This window comes from Marmota monax, unplaced genomic scaffold (assembly GCF_021218885.2).
Source record: "Marmota monax isolate L192 unplaced genomic scaffold, Marmota_monax_Labrador192_F-V1.1 WCK01_AAM20220418_F8-fsc00003, whole genome shotgun sequence".
Classification (NCBI taxonomy): Eukaryota; Metazoa; Chordata; class Mammalia; order Rodentia; family Sciuridae; genus Marmota; species Marmota monax.
The window spans coordinates 32,230,960-32,247,127 of NW_026694084.1; the positions used below are offsets into that span (position 1 = coordinate 32,230,960).

At 46.7% G+C, this 16,168-nt stretch overlaps 1 long non-coding RNA gene across 7 annotated transcripts in view; it reads left to right on the plus strand.

The window, feature by feature from the left end:
* The first annotated feature begins 2,449 nt into the window (after positions 1–2,449).
* LOC124106811 (uncharacterized) overlaps positions 2,450–16,168 on the plus strand; it is a 386,111-nt gene continuing 372,392 nt past the window's right edge. For 2 of the 7 annotated variants that reach the window (XR_006856180.2, XR_006856175.2), the window contains exon 1: positions 2,456–2,668. This is a non-coding gene — a long non-coding RNA (uncharacterized LOC124106811). Of the gene's footprint in view, positions 2,669–3,645; positions 3,849–16,168 lie in introns of those variants that run through there. The other 5 variants (XR_009228688.1, XR_006856172.2, XR_006856181.2 and 2 more) reach the window with 5 other exon arrangements.

The following is a 16,168-nucleotide window of genomic DNA, read 5'->3' on the forward strand; positions in this document are numbered from 1 at the left end:
GCCCTCCTGCAGTCATTTTTTGCTTTTTCATCTTTACTTTTCTGAACCTTTGTAGGATTATTTAGGAAAGAAAAGTATATATCATCTGGGTAAAGATGTTTAAAATTTAACAATTGTTTGGCTTCATGTTAGTCTACTTTTCTTCTATTAAGAAAAATTAAGTGGTGAGTGCTCCCCTAGCATGTGTGACCCACACCCCTCCCCCACCCTGGGGGAGATCCCCAGCAACAAAAAACGAAAACAAAAACAAACATACCAAAACCCCAGAAAATTAAAGATTTTAAATTAAAAATAGCAACTATGGGTAAATGACATTGCAAAATAATTTTATTACATTGTAAAATACATTTTTTTCTATTGATCTGTCAACCCTACATCCATTCATATATCAATGTCTATATCTACCTCTGTCTAGAAAGATGTCTAGGATTTATTAACATTCATGAGTTATTTCTGACTAGTAAAATTTATTTTTTATGTATTTTCCCTATTGTTTAATTTTTTTCCTTTTTTATTTTTAATACGATGCACATATGTATTGCATCACTTTGGCAAGAAGAAAAATGACTTAAAAATTGGAAGCAGATATACCAAAATATTTGTTCTGGGTGTAGGGATATTAAAATATTTTCTTCTGTGAATTTTTTACTGGAGGGCTGGGGGTGTGGCTCAGCAGTAGAGTGCTGGCCTAGCACTGTTGGAGGCCCTGGGTTCCATCCTCAGCACCACATAAAAATAAATAAATGAAATAAAAAGGTATTGTGTGCAACTGCAACTAAAAAATAAATATTAAAAATTATTTTTTTACTGAAAAAATATTTAAAATTTTAAAAAAAGGAACTTTTAAAAAGAAGAAGAAAAGAATGTACAATTAATGTAACAGAGACCCCCAGACAAAGCAATCAAGGTCAAGGTCAAAGTTGAATGAGTCTCCGAGAAGACAAGTTTTTGAGTCAAGAGGGCTTTTCTGCGCAGACAATGATCCAGAAGTACCAGGTGCTTAGCGTCTGTAGACACCCTTCGGGGGAGCCTAGTTGAGTCTGCCATTGGAAACTGGGCCTCTCTGGAGGAGGTTAGCTCCCTAAGGTCTTGGTTCCTAGAAAAAGTTTAAGCTGTGAAGGCAATCCGTTCTGTTTCTACAGACTCAGAGGTTTGTGATCATCTTCTCTCACTATTTTGGAAGGTAGGGGCCAACTGTAATTCTGAGACCTGTCCAGCCCCTTTGCAAGGAGCTGAAACAAAGCAGGTGCTCCGTGATTCTAAATAAATATGAGAAACAGGCGGTACAGGACCCTCCGCAGAAGGCGGTTTTTCTCCTTCAAGAGAGAAGTATTCGCTTCGTGAAGATGCAGTTGGAAGAGGAGCAACTGAATCCGGCACCGAGGGACGGAGGAGACAAGACCCGATGGGGCGCTCAAAATGACAGTGGATGTAGTGTACTGGGCGGAGAAGAGAGGGGCCACCTCCTTTTTCATAATCCTGAAAGCACCTGTGTGTGTCCAACTTTTCACCGGCCCGTGTCTTCTTTCTATAGGGTCTGTGTTCGTCTCATCTTTCACACCTCCGCGCATCTTAGCAGGCGGCCTGGCTCCGCGTCAGTGCGCATAAATGTCGAACCAAACGGAGGTAGTTTCTCTCGTGTGTCTAGTATTGCATTTTTATGGAGAAAACGAGACACTCGCATCCCAGGAGGGAGGCCAGTGCCCTTCCTTTGGAGGGATTATTGGGCATTCAAGGAGCTAGTTTAATACAGTGTGGGTCTGCCTGGAGTGGAGGGGGAGCTACGGAGACAGCTGGACTTTTGCACAGATTTGCAATTTAGGTCCCCGGGGAGAGTGGCAGACGTCTGAGGAGGCGGGAAGATGTGTGTGTCCCTCTCACCAGGTCCACAGATGCTGGGTGGTACCCATTCAGACCACTGGAGATGGAGCTGACCCGGGGGTCTTCTGTGGGAACTGCATCATTTCAGAGCATCTTGATCCTTGTAATTCACTGAACTCTATTTCCCCATCTGCAAAGTGAGAGGACTCCTTGCCTCCAGAACGCTGGGGGAGGGGGTGGTGGGGAGGCGGGCATAGAGGAACTGCGGGAAGCTCAACACGCACGCTAGCTGGCATCACTGCTGCGTGCTTGTGGGCTGCGGGGTGGGTGGTGAGACTGCGCCAGCGCCGCCAGGACCCCCAACATAGAGCGGAGCTCGCTCTCCCCCGCACCATCTGGGCCCTCTGCAATCGCAGTGTCCCAGGCCCGCCCCGCCTCGTGCGCGGCCCTCTCTGGCTTGGTGCCCAGCACTGCCCAAGCAGCGGACAGAGGGGCGCATGGGACAGCGGCCTGGGGCAGGGGATTGCCGGGCACGCGTGGATCCGGGACGCACGCGGCGGACCGGGAGGCGCGCTCTTCCCCCTCCCCCGCGGCCGGGAGCTCGAGCCGCCGTGACGTCACGGGCCACCCGCCAGCCCCTAGCTCCGCCGGGCAGAGCGCGTGCGGCCGCCGAGCACATGGGCCCACGGGCCGGGCGGGCTGGGGGCGACCGGGTAGAGGAGGAGCAGTCAGGAGCCGCGAGCAAGGATGGACACCCGTACCTCCCGGAGCCCCCCAGTGGATTTTCACTTGGAAAGGATGTTGGCGGTCCTGGTGACCCGTGGGACAAGGCTGGATCCACCCTCCAGTAAGTTCCAATTTGTCCTCTGCGTTTCTGGAAACTCGAGCCTTGCTTGGCATTGCGGGTAGGGATGCGCAGTGAGTACTTGAATGGAGGAAAGGGGCTTTCGGATTCCTGTGTGTGTGTATTAACCGTGCACTTTCCTCATCCCGGGACCCAAGACTGGCAGCGAGTTTGGGCGTGGGGAGGGGGAGGGGAGAGGTGACACCGAGTGGCTCGTGCCTAGAGATAATTCTGGATTTATGCACTTGATCAAAGGCGTATTACCTAATCTCTAAAAATAGACCCCTCTCCAGTAGCACAGATTTGGGGCCGCTGATGTGGTTTGGAGGCCCCATTTGCAAAACTAGAGGTCTGTGAACTGTATGATGCTCCCTCCATCCTTTGACCGGTCCTCCCTCCCACTCCCAGACACCCCCTCAGGGCTGAGTGAAGGTGATTTCGAAAACTCAGTAACTGTGTTTTGAAACTTTCTCTGCTTTTGCACTGGCCTTCCTGGGTGTGCTGGGTGCCCTGGCACTCTCCTCATGGCCATTCTTTATGGATGGGTTGTTGATTTGATTAGGTTTGCCTTCCCTTGGCTCATGTGCTCTTGTTTGTGTCAGTGTTTGTGGTCTGCTGTAGACTTTCAGGAAGCGCAGCCATGAAGCTGCATGTGCCTGGCGTGTGGATACATATTTGCAGGAGTGGAATATTCTGTTAAGAGTTCTGACTTCAGGACATTCTACAGTCACTTGTGAGGGGTAGGGCCAGGATAGTGTTTTTTTTTGTGTGTGTTTCTTTTCCATGCTTGTATTTTCCAAGTCCCCTCTCACCGACTCTGCCACTGTCAATCCCACCTAGGGGAGACCCTGGAGAAGCTTGTTTGTGTGGTGGGTGGGTGGGGGCCCTGAGGACGCAGGGACTGTATCTGCTGAACCATGTTATAGGATGTTGCAGGCCTATTTTGCATATGGGCAGTGGCAAGTCGAGGCTTGTTCAGTTGCCACAGTCCTGTGGTCACAGTTAGTCTTTCTGAAGCTCTAATCAGCCGAGAAGGAGTTGCATCGATCCTCGGAACCCGATTGGGACTTACTGAAAGATTTATCAGGAGAAAAGCCTTCGTTAAAGCTGAAGAAGGACCAACAGAATCCATTCCTAGGGAAAACCTAGCTCTCCGATATTTGAAATGAGTTACATCTTGGAGGTGAGAATGTGCCTCGTGGTGTGGGGCGATGGCAGGAGGACCCAAAGAATTCCACTTACGGGTCTGGTGACAGAAAGGCTGGGTGGGACCATCGTGGGCTGTAGTGCTGGATCAGCTGACCTGGAGGAGACTTGTTATGTGATTGCATTGATTTTTGTCTTTTTTTTTTTTTTTCTTGGTTAAGAGTGGATTCTTGTTGCTTTACCTGCCTTAAGTGCAGAATTTTACATAAGCTGGCTCTCTTGAAAAGTAGAAGTAATCATCTTTTTTTGATTGATTTTCCTCTCTCACCTCCCCCTCCCCCCCCCAACCCCATTTCTATAGCTGTAGCTTTGCAGGGCAGGAAAGAGGGAGTTTTTTTCTAGGTTCTCAAGTATCTGGTTTGTGTGATTGCTGGACTAAAAACCTGGTGAATTGACACCATCTGCATCAAATCATTCCTTGGTTCTTGAGTTTAGTTTTTTCTTCTCCCTGCATGGCAGGCCGGCAGGCAGGCAGCCATACTAGCTGAGTTCGGCAGTGTGTGTTTACCATGCCCAGGGCCTCTGCCTGCCCAAGAAGGACACTGTCCTTGGACAGCTCAGCAAAGGAATCTCCTGGACCACAGACACCCTCCTTTCTTCCTCTGTGACAGTAGCCCTGAGTTTGCTCAGACCAAGGGCAGATAGATGGTGATGGTTTTCCTGGGGAAGCCGAGAACCTGTACTGGGTGCTGGTTCTTTGGAGGTGGTGCGGCCTGCTAATGGTTGTACTTCCCTGTGCTGTAGATGCTATGGGGCTTTTTCTTTTGTATTTCCAGTCCTCATGGTTGTGGACATGATATTCTTTTTTTTTTTTAATATTTATTTTTTAGTTTTTTTTTTAAGTAGACACAATATCTTTATTTCATTTTTAGGTGGTGCTGAGAATCGAACCCAGTGCCTCATGCACTTGAGCCACATTCCCCAGCCCAACATGATATTCTCTGTGTCTTTTCCCTGATGCCAGTTTGTGATCTCATTAAGAGGCTCGACCTTCCCTGTCTATACCCTATGTCTGTCATGGGACCCTGACCCGAAGAGGGAGCCAAGCAACAATCTGAAATAAGATTAGCTACTGAAGAGTCCCGTTGACAGTCACATCGACATATTTATTTCCTAGGAAAAAAATCTCAGAAATTCCAGGACTTATGCACACTGCCAAGTGAGCTCTTTAGTTGGAGCCTCCTCTGTTTCTTTTGTTTTTCTGGCACCAAATAATCGAAATAACTAGAAAAAGTAGTAAGAAGAATTAATAATGACAACAATAGTAGCACAGGTGGTGACTGAAATCGTTGATCCTGAGTAGCCCTCTCTTCACATTTACTTTCCCCATAACCTCACAAGGCACTTATAAATAAAATAAAATGTCCAGCAATGACCGAGTTCTTTTGGTAGGCCAGACTTGAATCTAAATGCTTTACAAATATTCTCACTTAATCTCCCAGTAATCCTGTAAGATATTATTATTATTATTTTAAATATTTTTAGTTGTAGATGGACACAACACCTTTTATTTATTTATTTGGTGCTGAGATTCAAACCCAGGACCTCACACGTGGTAGGCAAAAGCACTGTGCACTGTACCAATGAGCCACAACCCCAGCCCAAGATAGGATGATTGTTATTTCGAATGGCTCAGGGGTTGAGTGTTGCCCCAGGCCACATGGCCAGGTATCTATGGAGCTGATTTGAACAGGGCCACCTGACTCCCAGGCCCATTCTCAGAAGCCAGAGGATGGTGAATTTTTAAAAAAAATATCTTTATTTTGTTTATTTATTTTTATATGGTGCTGAGGATTGAATCCAGTGCCTCATATGTGCGAGGCAGGCGCTCTCCCACTGAGCCACAATCCCAGCCCGAAGATGATGAATTTAAGAACAGAGGATGTTAATTGGCCTTGAGCAGGGTGTCAGAACCTGTCCACCTGGATTGGGCATAGGTGGAAACCTTAGCCCCTTGCATGAAGATACCATTTGCTCGATCTTACTGTCGGTTTGTGGAGCAGGCTGAGATGAGACAGAGGGGCCAAGAGGCCTAGAGTGATCTACAGTGCTGGAAGAGCCCTGTGCTGTGGTGTAGAAGGGGCCCTTTGGGGCCTGGGCAGGAGCCTTGTGTGGATAGAGGTCAGAAGCCTCAGTCTTAGTGCAAAATCTATGATCATTTGCAAAAGACTACATCCAGACGTCCTGCTTGGCTTCATGACCAAAACCCTTCAAGGACTGTTTTCAGAATTTAATTACTATCATCTCTCACAGCAGATGGGAGATAGAGCTCTTTTGCCGTGATTACTACCCCCACTTGCAAACTGTTCTGAGTATCCACCTGTAAACTGGGGGTGTTTATGCCCTATAGAGACCTTTGGTGGCCCTTCCCAAGCCCTGTCATTAAGAACAAAAAGAGTAGCGAGGTGTGGTGGTGCCCTCCTGAAGTCTCAGCTACTCCTGAGAATGAGGTGGGAGGATCCCTTGAGCCCAGGAGTCAAGATCAACCTGGGAACATAGTGGTGCCCTGTCTCAAAAACAAAAAATAGAACGACAAGAATGGTTCATAAGGCAAGACTTAAATATATGATGCCAAAATGGACTCATTCTTTGTGTGTGTGTGTGAGTGCACACGTGCTCTGGGGATCAAACCCAGGGTATGGTAAGTGGTCTACCCCTGAGCCACACCTGTAAGCCATGATGTCATTCATCTTTTTTTTTTTTTTTGGCTCCCGGGATTGAACCCAGAGGTGCTTAATCACTGAGCCATATTCCCAGCCCTTTATTAATATCTTATTTAGAGACTGAGTCTCCCTGATTTGCTTAGGGCCTCTCTAAGTTGCCGAGGCTGGCTCTGAACTCCTGATTCTCCTGTCTCAGCCTCCCGAGCTGCTAGGATTACAGGCGTGTGGCACCGCACCTGGCTCATTTGTTAATTATAGGATTCTGAGTTGTTCTTTTTTCCTCTCATTTATTTATTTATTTTGAGGTTGGGATGGGGTTCAAGTGTTGATTTTTGTTTGCCTGCCTCTTTTTTTGTCATTGACCCTGAACTTGAGGACAGGGGCACCTGGTGCCTACATAGCTGTGGTGTTTGTTGAATCAGGTAGCTGACAAGATCTGCTTCATCTTCAAAGAAACAAACAGCCGGTGTGTCCACTGTCATTGTCTTTTTAGGTGTGAAACAGCTGACATGGTGGGAAGTTGGGGCTTGCCCGCAGGGAAAGAAAAAGAAAGAGGAAAGCTAGACAGCAGTGGGGACATCCAAGCCGAGGGACTGAGTATGGACCCGGGTTACTTATGAGCAAACTTCCCCTTGGTCTCCTGGCTGTAAAATGGGGCTGATAAAGCAGCAACCTCACAGGCTGCTCTGAGGAGGAAATCAGTGGTAAGCAGAAGGCAATCAGCAGAGGGCCCGGGGCGTACCCAGCACTCAGTAAAAGTGAGCAAATATTATTACTGTCACAATGATTGAGTTTCATTACTTCCTGTGGCTTCATAAAGCAATGGTTTCTGAACACGTCTTAATGTACAAAGGTAATGTTCTGGACGTAGAACATAGATCATGAGATGGCAGTGACTCCCCCAGAATTCTTTGCATGTGTCAGAAAGAAGCCCTGGCCGATAGAAGCCAGGAAGGGAAGAAGGCCAGTCAGCTGCAGGAGTGGGTCTCAGGAAGCACAGGAGTCAGAGGGCACATCCAGCTGCTCTTGCACATCGCCCACACTCCCTGTCCCTCCATTTCCTCAGCTGCTGAACAGGGAGGACAGTAGTTACCCCCTCCCAGGGATGGTGTCCAGCACTTAGCATAGAGGCGGCCAGCCCCTGAGGAAGGCATAAAACCAATTGCTATTGATTATTATTTTTGAGGGCTCTCATTTTCCTGGTGAATTAGCCCAGACATTTGCTGCTCCATTCATGATGGATCCATCCATTCATTTATTTACTGAGCACTTGCCGTCTGGGAAGCCCTGTTTTAGCTGTTGGAGATGCAGCAGAAGCAAAGAGACAAAATTCCCTGCTCTCCTGTAGCTTCCCCTGTAATGGAGGCTACAGAATGGGTACAGACAGTGTGGTCTTCTGAGTCAAGGACAGATGGAATGAGTGTGGGCAAAACTAGACCAGCGTCAGTGCAAGATCAGCCTGGCCCTGCTGTGCTACTGGTGCCTGGCACAGAACATGGCACGTGGTGGTTACTGTGGAAGTGGTAGTTGCTAAGCTCATCATCATTATTAGTTTTCTTTGGTAGCTGCCTTGTGAAATGACAACCTCCCTTTCTCCCATTTCTCAAGTTTTATGTTTCTCCAAAGCTTTTACCTTCCTGGATAGACCCTACATATTGTTTGTCTTTTCCCTCTAAATGGCAAGTTCTGACAGGTGGAGGACCACCAGCCTCTTATTCATCCTTTCTCATGATTTCAACTTATATATTTTATGTGTCTGTCCTGTACCAGCATCATTCTAGGTGCTGCGGATGCAGAAAAGAAGGACGAAGGACAGACTTTAATTAGAGTAGAACTTAACATCGTAGCTGGGTCAGGTGGGTGAGGAATAGTAGACATGATAAATAAAGACATCTATGGTATATTGGAGGGTCGTGAGTTCTATGGGAACAAGCAGAGCCAGGTGACACCTGGAGGGCTGCCGTGGGGTGCAGGCTTAGGTTAGCTAGTCAGGGTCAGCAACATTGAGAAGCTGATGCTGGAGCTGTCCTGGAGGAGTTAGTCTGCAGTCGGGTGTTTTGGGCCCCAAGACAGAGGCCCAGGGCAGGAGTGGGCCTGTGAGATGTGGGAACAGCACAAAGAGTGAGTGAGAGGGGTGTGGGGAGAGCAGGTGGGCAGTCTTAGGAGCACTGCATGCTGAGAGAGACCTCAGAGAAAGGTTGTAAAGCTTTTGTCTTTCACTGGGTTAAATGGGGATCCACTAGAGGTGTTTAAGCAGAAAAGTGAGGTGATCTGATTTAGCGTTTAAAATCATCAGTCTGGCTGCTGTGTTGAGAGGAAACTGAATCAGGGTTTGAAGCCAGTGCACCCCGGAGCCAGTGTGCTGCAGGTGCTTGGTCCTGGCTGGAGGCAGGAGGTGTGGCCATGCCATGGGCTTCTGGACCCCTCACTCCAGTATCCTCAGCACCTAAAGTGCTGTCCAGCATGGTAGCCACTAGCCTATGTAGCCGTGGAATACTTGAAATGAACTCGAGATGTGCTGTAGGTGTTAAATACACATCAGATTTTGAAGTTGTAGTACAAAAAAAAGAGAAAGAAACATTTCATTAATCCTTTCTATTATTATTTTCATTAATCCTTTAAAACGTTGGTTATATATTGAAATGATAATGTTTTGGATAAATATAGTATATTAGGAAAGTTAATTCCTCCTACACCTTTAACCCTATTTGTTATGGCTGATAGGAAATCTCAGTATCATCCAAATCATGTGCTTGGATGATATTTCCACTGGTCAGCACTGCTCTGGTTTCACTCCTGAGGCCTAGTGGGTACTTGGTGAGTTGCATGAGTGAGAACCAGGCAAAGGGGATTCTGCAGTAAGACACCATCTCTATCTTCAGGAAGCTTCCAGGAGGGGCGAGGGCAGATGGCTGATGCCTGCTGGAAAGGGGAAGGTGGGTTGGAGGGATCATGGCCAGTTGCGTCTGCTGTTGCTGAAAGCCTCATCTAGGGCAGGGTGGATGACAGACCTCTTGTCTCAGCAGGGTCTTGGTGACAGTATGCAGCCACCAGGCCCCAGTGTCCTGGAGAGGAAGGCAGGGTGGGCTGGGGCAGGCTGCCCTTGGAGTCTCAATAACTGACTGCGTCCAGTCAGCTGAGCACTTTTCAAGGATTCTGAGCAAGGAGAGTGGGGAAAGATGTCTGAGGCATGTGGAAGGTGGATTTCAGGAAGATAACCTGAGTTCGGGATTCCAGTCCCATGGTGGACACAAATGTAACTAGGGAAATAAATAAATAGATTTATTCATATACACAAGAACATACGTACATATATATATTTCTATTTTAAATTGGTGTATTATAATTATATATAATACTGGGATACACTGATATTTGTACATGACTAGGGAAATTTAAATGATATTTCCTCAAATGAAATCTGAACCTTAAGAATCCAAAGGAATAATCTATTAAAAAATGTTATTTCTGGGGTGGGTTTGTGGATCTGTGGTAAGTGCTTGCCTAACATTTGTAAGGCTCTGAATTGAATGCCAAGTTTTTTTTTTTGCGGGGCCAGGGACAGTACTGGGAATTAAACCCAAGGGTACTTTACCACTAAGCTAGATCCCAGGCTTTTCAAATCTTATTTAAGAGAGGGTCTGGCTAAGTTGCTGAAGCTGACCTCGTACTTGTGATCCTTCTGCCTCCATCTTCCGAGTAGGTGGGATTACCGGTGTGCACCACCATGCCTAGTTTTTTTTTTTTTTTTTAAACGGTATCATGATGTGCATGTTGGTATCTTGATTTTTCCCATTGCTGTACTGCTAGATCATACCTATTTCTGAGTATTATAAATGAACAAAACATTTATAATATTATAATATCATAATAAATGTTATAATATTATAAATATCATCAATGGCCCCCAGTAATACTATAATATTATAAATGTTACATATAATATTATAAATATTATGTATTATAAATATATATTATAATATTATGATACATATTATAATATTTTATATTATAAATGTTTTGTTCATGCCATTTTTATTGAGCAAATAATATTTCTATTCTGTGACTGTTTTCTTGTTGACGTCCGTCATTCCTTTGATTTGGATGCCTAGCTCCCCAATAGACTGTTTACATAGACCAAGTTTTCTATTTTTTTATTTTTTCCTAAATCTCCAGTCTTAGGATTTTCAAATCATAGCATCTTAATATTTGTAAGGTTTTAGGTAGGTATGTGGTCACGAGGTTTGCACAGCTACATTTGCTGTTCTCTGGTGAGATGCAGAGCTTGTTGCTGTCTGTGACCCTCTGATGTCCCCTTCGCGTGCCCTACGGTACATGCTAGCCACATGTTGGCATCTATTGCAAGCCCTTATTCAGCAGAGGTTTGTGGACCACCTGTCCGGTGTCAAGCGCTGTGCTGGGCCTGGGCTGTTCAGTGGTGAGAGTAGATGTAATGCCACTACTTGAGGGACTTACTGGTGGGGAGACAAGTGAGCAAATCCACTCACAAAAACAGCCTCATTGTAAAGAATATTGGATTGACCGAGAGGGATGGTTCACATGGGAGAGGGCCTCATCACTGAAATCCTGGGTGAGGACCTGGCGTTTGTAAAGACCAGGAGGGGTTAACCAGGGCAGAACCAACAGGAAGGGCAAGATTGAATAGGTCTATATGCTCAAGAAAAAAGCTCATCTAAGCAGCAAAAACCAGAATGGCAGGAAATCCAAATAAAAGACTCATATTTGCAACATATGTAACATTTTAAAGCGCTGACATCCAGAGTGTGTGAAGAGTTCCCCAATGTCAGTGACAAAGCGACAGACAGCCTCCTAGCAAAGAGGGCAAAAGCTATGAAAGAGCTGTTTCCATCAGGGGTGTGGCACGGTGTGTTGGAGAAGTGGAATTTTGTGATCTGCATGTATCATGTGTGTCCATCCTCCCTTTGAAGGGCCTTTGGGTTGTCTTCAGAGCTACATGCTTCAGATTTTAAAATGTGCCAGAATTAGGAAGTGCTGGTGGTCACCTGAGCAGTCAGGATTCTCCAGCTCAGCTAGGAAGCAAGTTGGCAGCATGTCATAAAATTGGAAGCACATGTGCAGCCTCACACCCTGATGAATTTGCAGAGCCCTTACTCATGCTATGTGTTCCTTAATGATGTGAACCTTTTTTTTGAGGAGCGGGGCAGGGGTACTGGGGATTAAATACATGGTGTTTTACCACTGACTGAGCTACATCCCCAGACCTTTTTATTTATTTATTTTTTGAGACAGGGTCTCATTAAGTTGCAGAGTCTTTCTGCTAAATTGCTGAAGCTGGCCTTGAACTTGCAGTCCTCCTGCCTCAGCCTCTCAAGTGGCTGGGATCACAGGCATGCATATATATAAAATTGACAAATATTTTACTTACTTTTGGGGTACATGTGGTATTTCAACACATGCGTACACGTAATGTTCAAATCAGAGTAAGCATATCTGTTTCTTCAAACATTTATCATTTCTTTGGGGGTAAAATCATTTATCTACCTTTTTTGAAACACGTAGCACATTATTGTTATCTGTAGTCATACCTACTATGCAATATAATACCAGAACTTATTTCCCCTCTCTAATTTTAACTCAGGCACAAGCCCTCCTCGTCTCTGAGTGCTTTTTAAAAGGTTAATATAGACACCTATACACATTGCTTAAACATTTGTCAGATATGTAGAAAGGGAGCCGGGCATGGTGGTACATGGCTATAATCCCAGCTATTTGAGAGGCTGAGGCAGGAAGATCACAAGTTTGAGGCCAGTGGTAGAGCACCCCTGGGTTTAATCCATCCCTAAAAAACAAAAACAAAAATAAAATCAGTTTGAGGAGGGCTACCCTAGGTAAAGACAGCAGCCTGTGTGAAGGCCCTGGGGGCAGGGAAAACTGGGCCGTATTCCGTGGCAAGAGGCTGGGGTAGCAGGAGCAGCGTGGCCAGGGACCTGGTCTTAGAGGGCCTTATAGGCTCTTCCGAGTCTTTGGGGGCTGCTCAGGGGTGTGGGCCTGATTTGATTGGTCAGTTTGATGGGTAGATAATGAATTGGACAGTCAACCGGGGCTGGCCCCTGTTAGAAGGAATTTGGGGAGAGAGAGCAGGAGCCTGCTCTTGAATTGGAGATGGAGGGAAGAGGACGATTTTTGCATGGTGGGCCTGCTGAGGTAGCCAGGGGCCTTCCAAACCTGCAGGGGCACTTGGGCTTTATCCCACAGGCTTTATCCTATCCATAAAAACCCCTGCTAAGGCAGGGTTTGAGCCAGGGCAGGGGAGAGATGGGAGTGGGGTCACGTCTCTCTCCCTGTGATGTAACCAGCCTGGAGCTGGTTACAGTCTAGTTAATGTGGCTGAGAGTGGTTGTCCTCTTGCTGGCTACTTGATTTTTCGCATTTTCAAAAGGAAATAGGAAAAGGAAGAGGTCCTCGGTGTGGAAAGTCCCCTGGAATTTATGGGAGAGAGGCTTGGAAGGCAGAGGTCCCTTCCGGCATTCATAGTGACGGGGTTTGTTCCATAGCTCCCGTCCCCGAAGTCATGACTCATGCAACCGGGACAGGCAGCAGCTTTGGGATCTGGATCTCCAAGCCAGTCCTCTCAGTTCCAGATTTTAAAAGAAAAAGATCATCTCTGCATGTGACACATCACTTTTTACAAAACAGATGACAGCATCGGGTCCATAAAACGCCAGCGGAAGGCCAGACTGTCTGAGCTGGACAGACTGGTTTATGGCCAGAGGATGCAGCTGGTGAGGACAGACCCCTCACAGGACTGCCTTCCCCTCAGAGCACCTGGAGGTGATGGCTCCTCATAAGCTTGCCCTCCGAGGGGTCTCCAGCTGGACCGGGTTGAGGGCTGTCACCGCCTGTGCTCTGTGCAAAGTCCCCGGCTGGCCTGAGTCCTCTTCTGTTTTCGTCTGGTGCCTGGAGGTTCCAAGGCAGTATCTCTTCCCTATTGTGACTCTGGACATTCCACACATGCTTTCTCCATTAGAAACACATTTCCTGCACATTCATTCCCTTTAAAAGCAAAAGCAAAGGGTTTAAAAAAAATAGGAGTGGAGACGGAAAGGGAGACAGTATTTCAGTAACTGTGCCATATAGACATTGGCCCGGCAGCCACCACTTAAGTAAGGTTTTCGGTTATCTCTGAGAGACTCCTGCCACCCTTGGCCATGACTGTGCACCCAGGGCACATCCAGTCCAGTAGTGGGAGATGCCCCACTGGCGCCAGAGCCCCCTCTTCTGAGCATCAGCTCCTTTGTATGGCAGGTCCTGGCAGGAACATCCTCCTGTCCCCCGAGGAGAACCACAGGAGTGAGTTTCCAACTGGCAGACAGGATCCTGAAGCTCAGGCACTTAAAAGCTTTGAGCGACTTCCCATCATTAGGGAGAGCCTGCTGCTTGGGGTGGGTGCACAGAGCACTGAATGGCACTGTCAGTAGTGGGGCTGGGATAGGAATCCAGCCCTCGCCAACCTTGGAGACTGAGCGCTTTGGCCCTGTGGACAAGTAAGGCTGTCAGGTGGAGCCCGCTGGCCAGGGTGGGCATGATTAATTTAGAAGGTTTGGAACGATGTGATTCTTCTAGAGGATTCGTGTCTGCAAATTCTTTTCTAAGATTCACTTTGGACATGGTGAGAGAATCAGCCAGCCAGGCCAATGGATTCAATCCCTTCCTCCACTTCCTCTCCTATGGAGCTTCTGCTTACGCTTTATGACTCCACGGAGGGCTCACCTCCTCCAGGAAGGACTCCCAGAGGGCTTCTGAGAGCAGTCCCTTCAGGTGTCCTGCCTAAGTTATTGTACGTCATACCTATAATATCAGATTGCTGCAGTGGGTTCCTGGCAGGGGCTGCAAACTCAGCTGTTTAGAGGGATGAGCAGATTATATATAAATACATCAGGTGTGCTCAAAGCATCCTGTGCAGTAGGAAATGTGTAAGAACAGCTGGCTGCTAATTACAGCTCCCTCCTCACAGCCTCCCCAAGCCAAAAAGCAGATCCGATGTTGCCAGAACGTCCTTTTTTTTTTTTTTTTTTTTTGGTACTGGGGATTGAACTCTGGGGTACTCAACCTCCAAGCCATATATATCCTCAGCCTTATTTTGTATTTTATTTAGAGATAGGTTCTCACTGAGATGCTTAGTGTCTCGCTTTTGCTGAGGCTGGTTTTGAACTTGCAATCCTCCTGCCTCAGCCTCCCAAGCCACTGGGATTACAGGCATCTACCACTACTGGGCCAGAGTGTCCGTTTTTAAAAGAGAAGTCCAGGTTGCCCTGGTTTCAATCCTGAACATGGTGGGAGGGGGGGGGGCGATAAGAAGTTGGGGGAAGGGACCTTTTTAAATATAAAATTTCCTGATTTCAGGAGTTTTCAATTCATATTTTTAAGGAACCCTCCTATGCCAAAGGAAACACTTGTGGGCCAGATGGGGGCCAGCAGTTTGCAACCCCTGGTTGTATCTGTCTCCCTCTTTCATGAACAGCTCCCAACATGACAGGCCCTCCTGCCTGAACCTAGGCTCCTGGCAGCAAGCCACCCAAACGGTGGCTTCTCCCTCCTGAAGTGGCCCTGAGAGAGCACCCCCACAGTGTAAATGTATTTCCCTTACAACTCTTTTCTGTCATGTCACTCTGTGTTGCTCTTCAGTTTCTTCTGTGCTTTAGCAATAGGCTCTGTGTTTCTGGATAAGTCCTCATCTTTAAGGTTCTAGATAACGCTATTCTTCTCCATTCCCTCTTCCCTCTCCATTCCCTCTACATGTTGACTCTTTTTTGGGGTGATGAAGTCGAGGTGGGAAGAGGAAGCATATCCTGCTGGTTAGCATGGGTCTCCGTAATGTGTGGGTCTCTGTTACTAAGCAGCCATGGTTTCCGGCCAACCCACTGCCTTTTGCCCTCTGAACTGGGTTGCCATTCATCAGGGGAACAGGCATGATATTCTGATTTCTCTTCATCTGCTGTGAGTGATCACAGCAAAATTTAAGAAACAAACCAGTCAGCTACTATGTCAAGAAGAGCCCTATCTCCTTTCATTTGGCTTCTCCCATCTTGTGCTCTTTCCCAGGGTGCCGGTGAGGTCGGAATTCCATCAGGCCATGGCTGGGAACATAGGAGCTCCACATGGGTGTGTGCCAGAAGTCAGGGGAACAACAAAGAGGAACTGTAGATTGCATAAGTGGAAGTCTTTGGCTTTGGGAGAGGCAAGGAAGCGGAAGAGCAGAAGGTGGTAATGCATGAAGGCAGCTACGCTCCAGGGCCACGCTTTTTACTATTGAAGGTTTGGAACGATGTGATTCTTCTAGAGGAGTATTGCTAAGATACTCTTGGCAAGTTTGAAGAACTTTTCCTGTTTCAATTGATGTGAATATGAATTCCAGATTGAGTATCACTATCTGAAATGCCTGGGGCCAGAATTGTTTGGGATTTCAGATTTTGGATTATGACATGTATGCAATAAGAAGTTTTGGGGATAGGAACTAAGTCTGAACATGAAATTGATTTATGTTTCACATACATATCATATTCATAGCCCAAAGGTAGTTTGATACACGATTCTTAAATAATTTTGTGCATGAAACATTGTTTCCTGGTATGGAATTTTTTTTTTTTTTTTT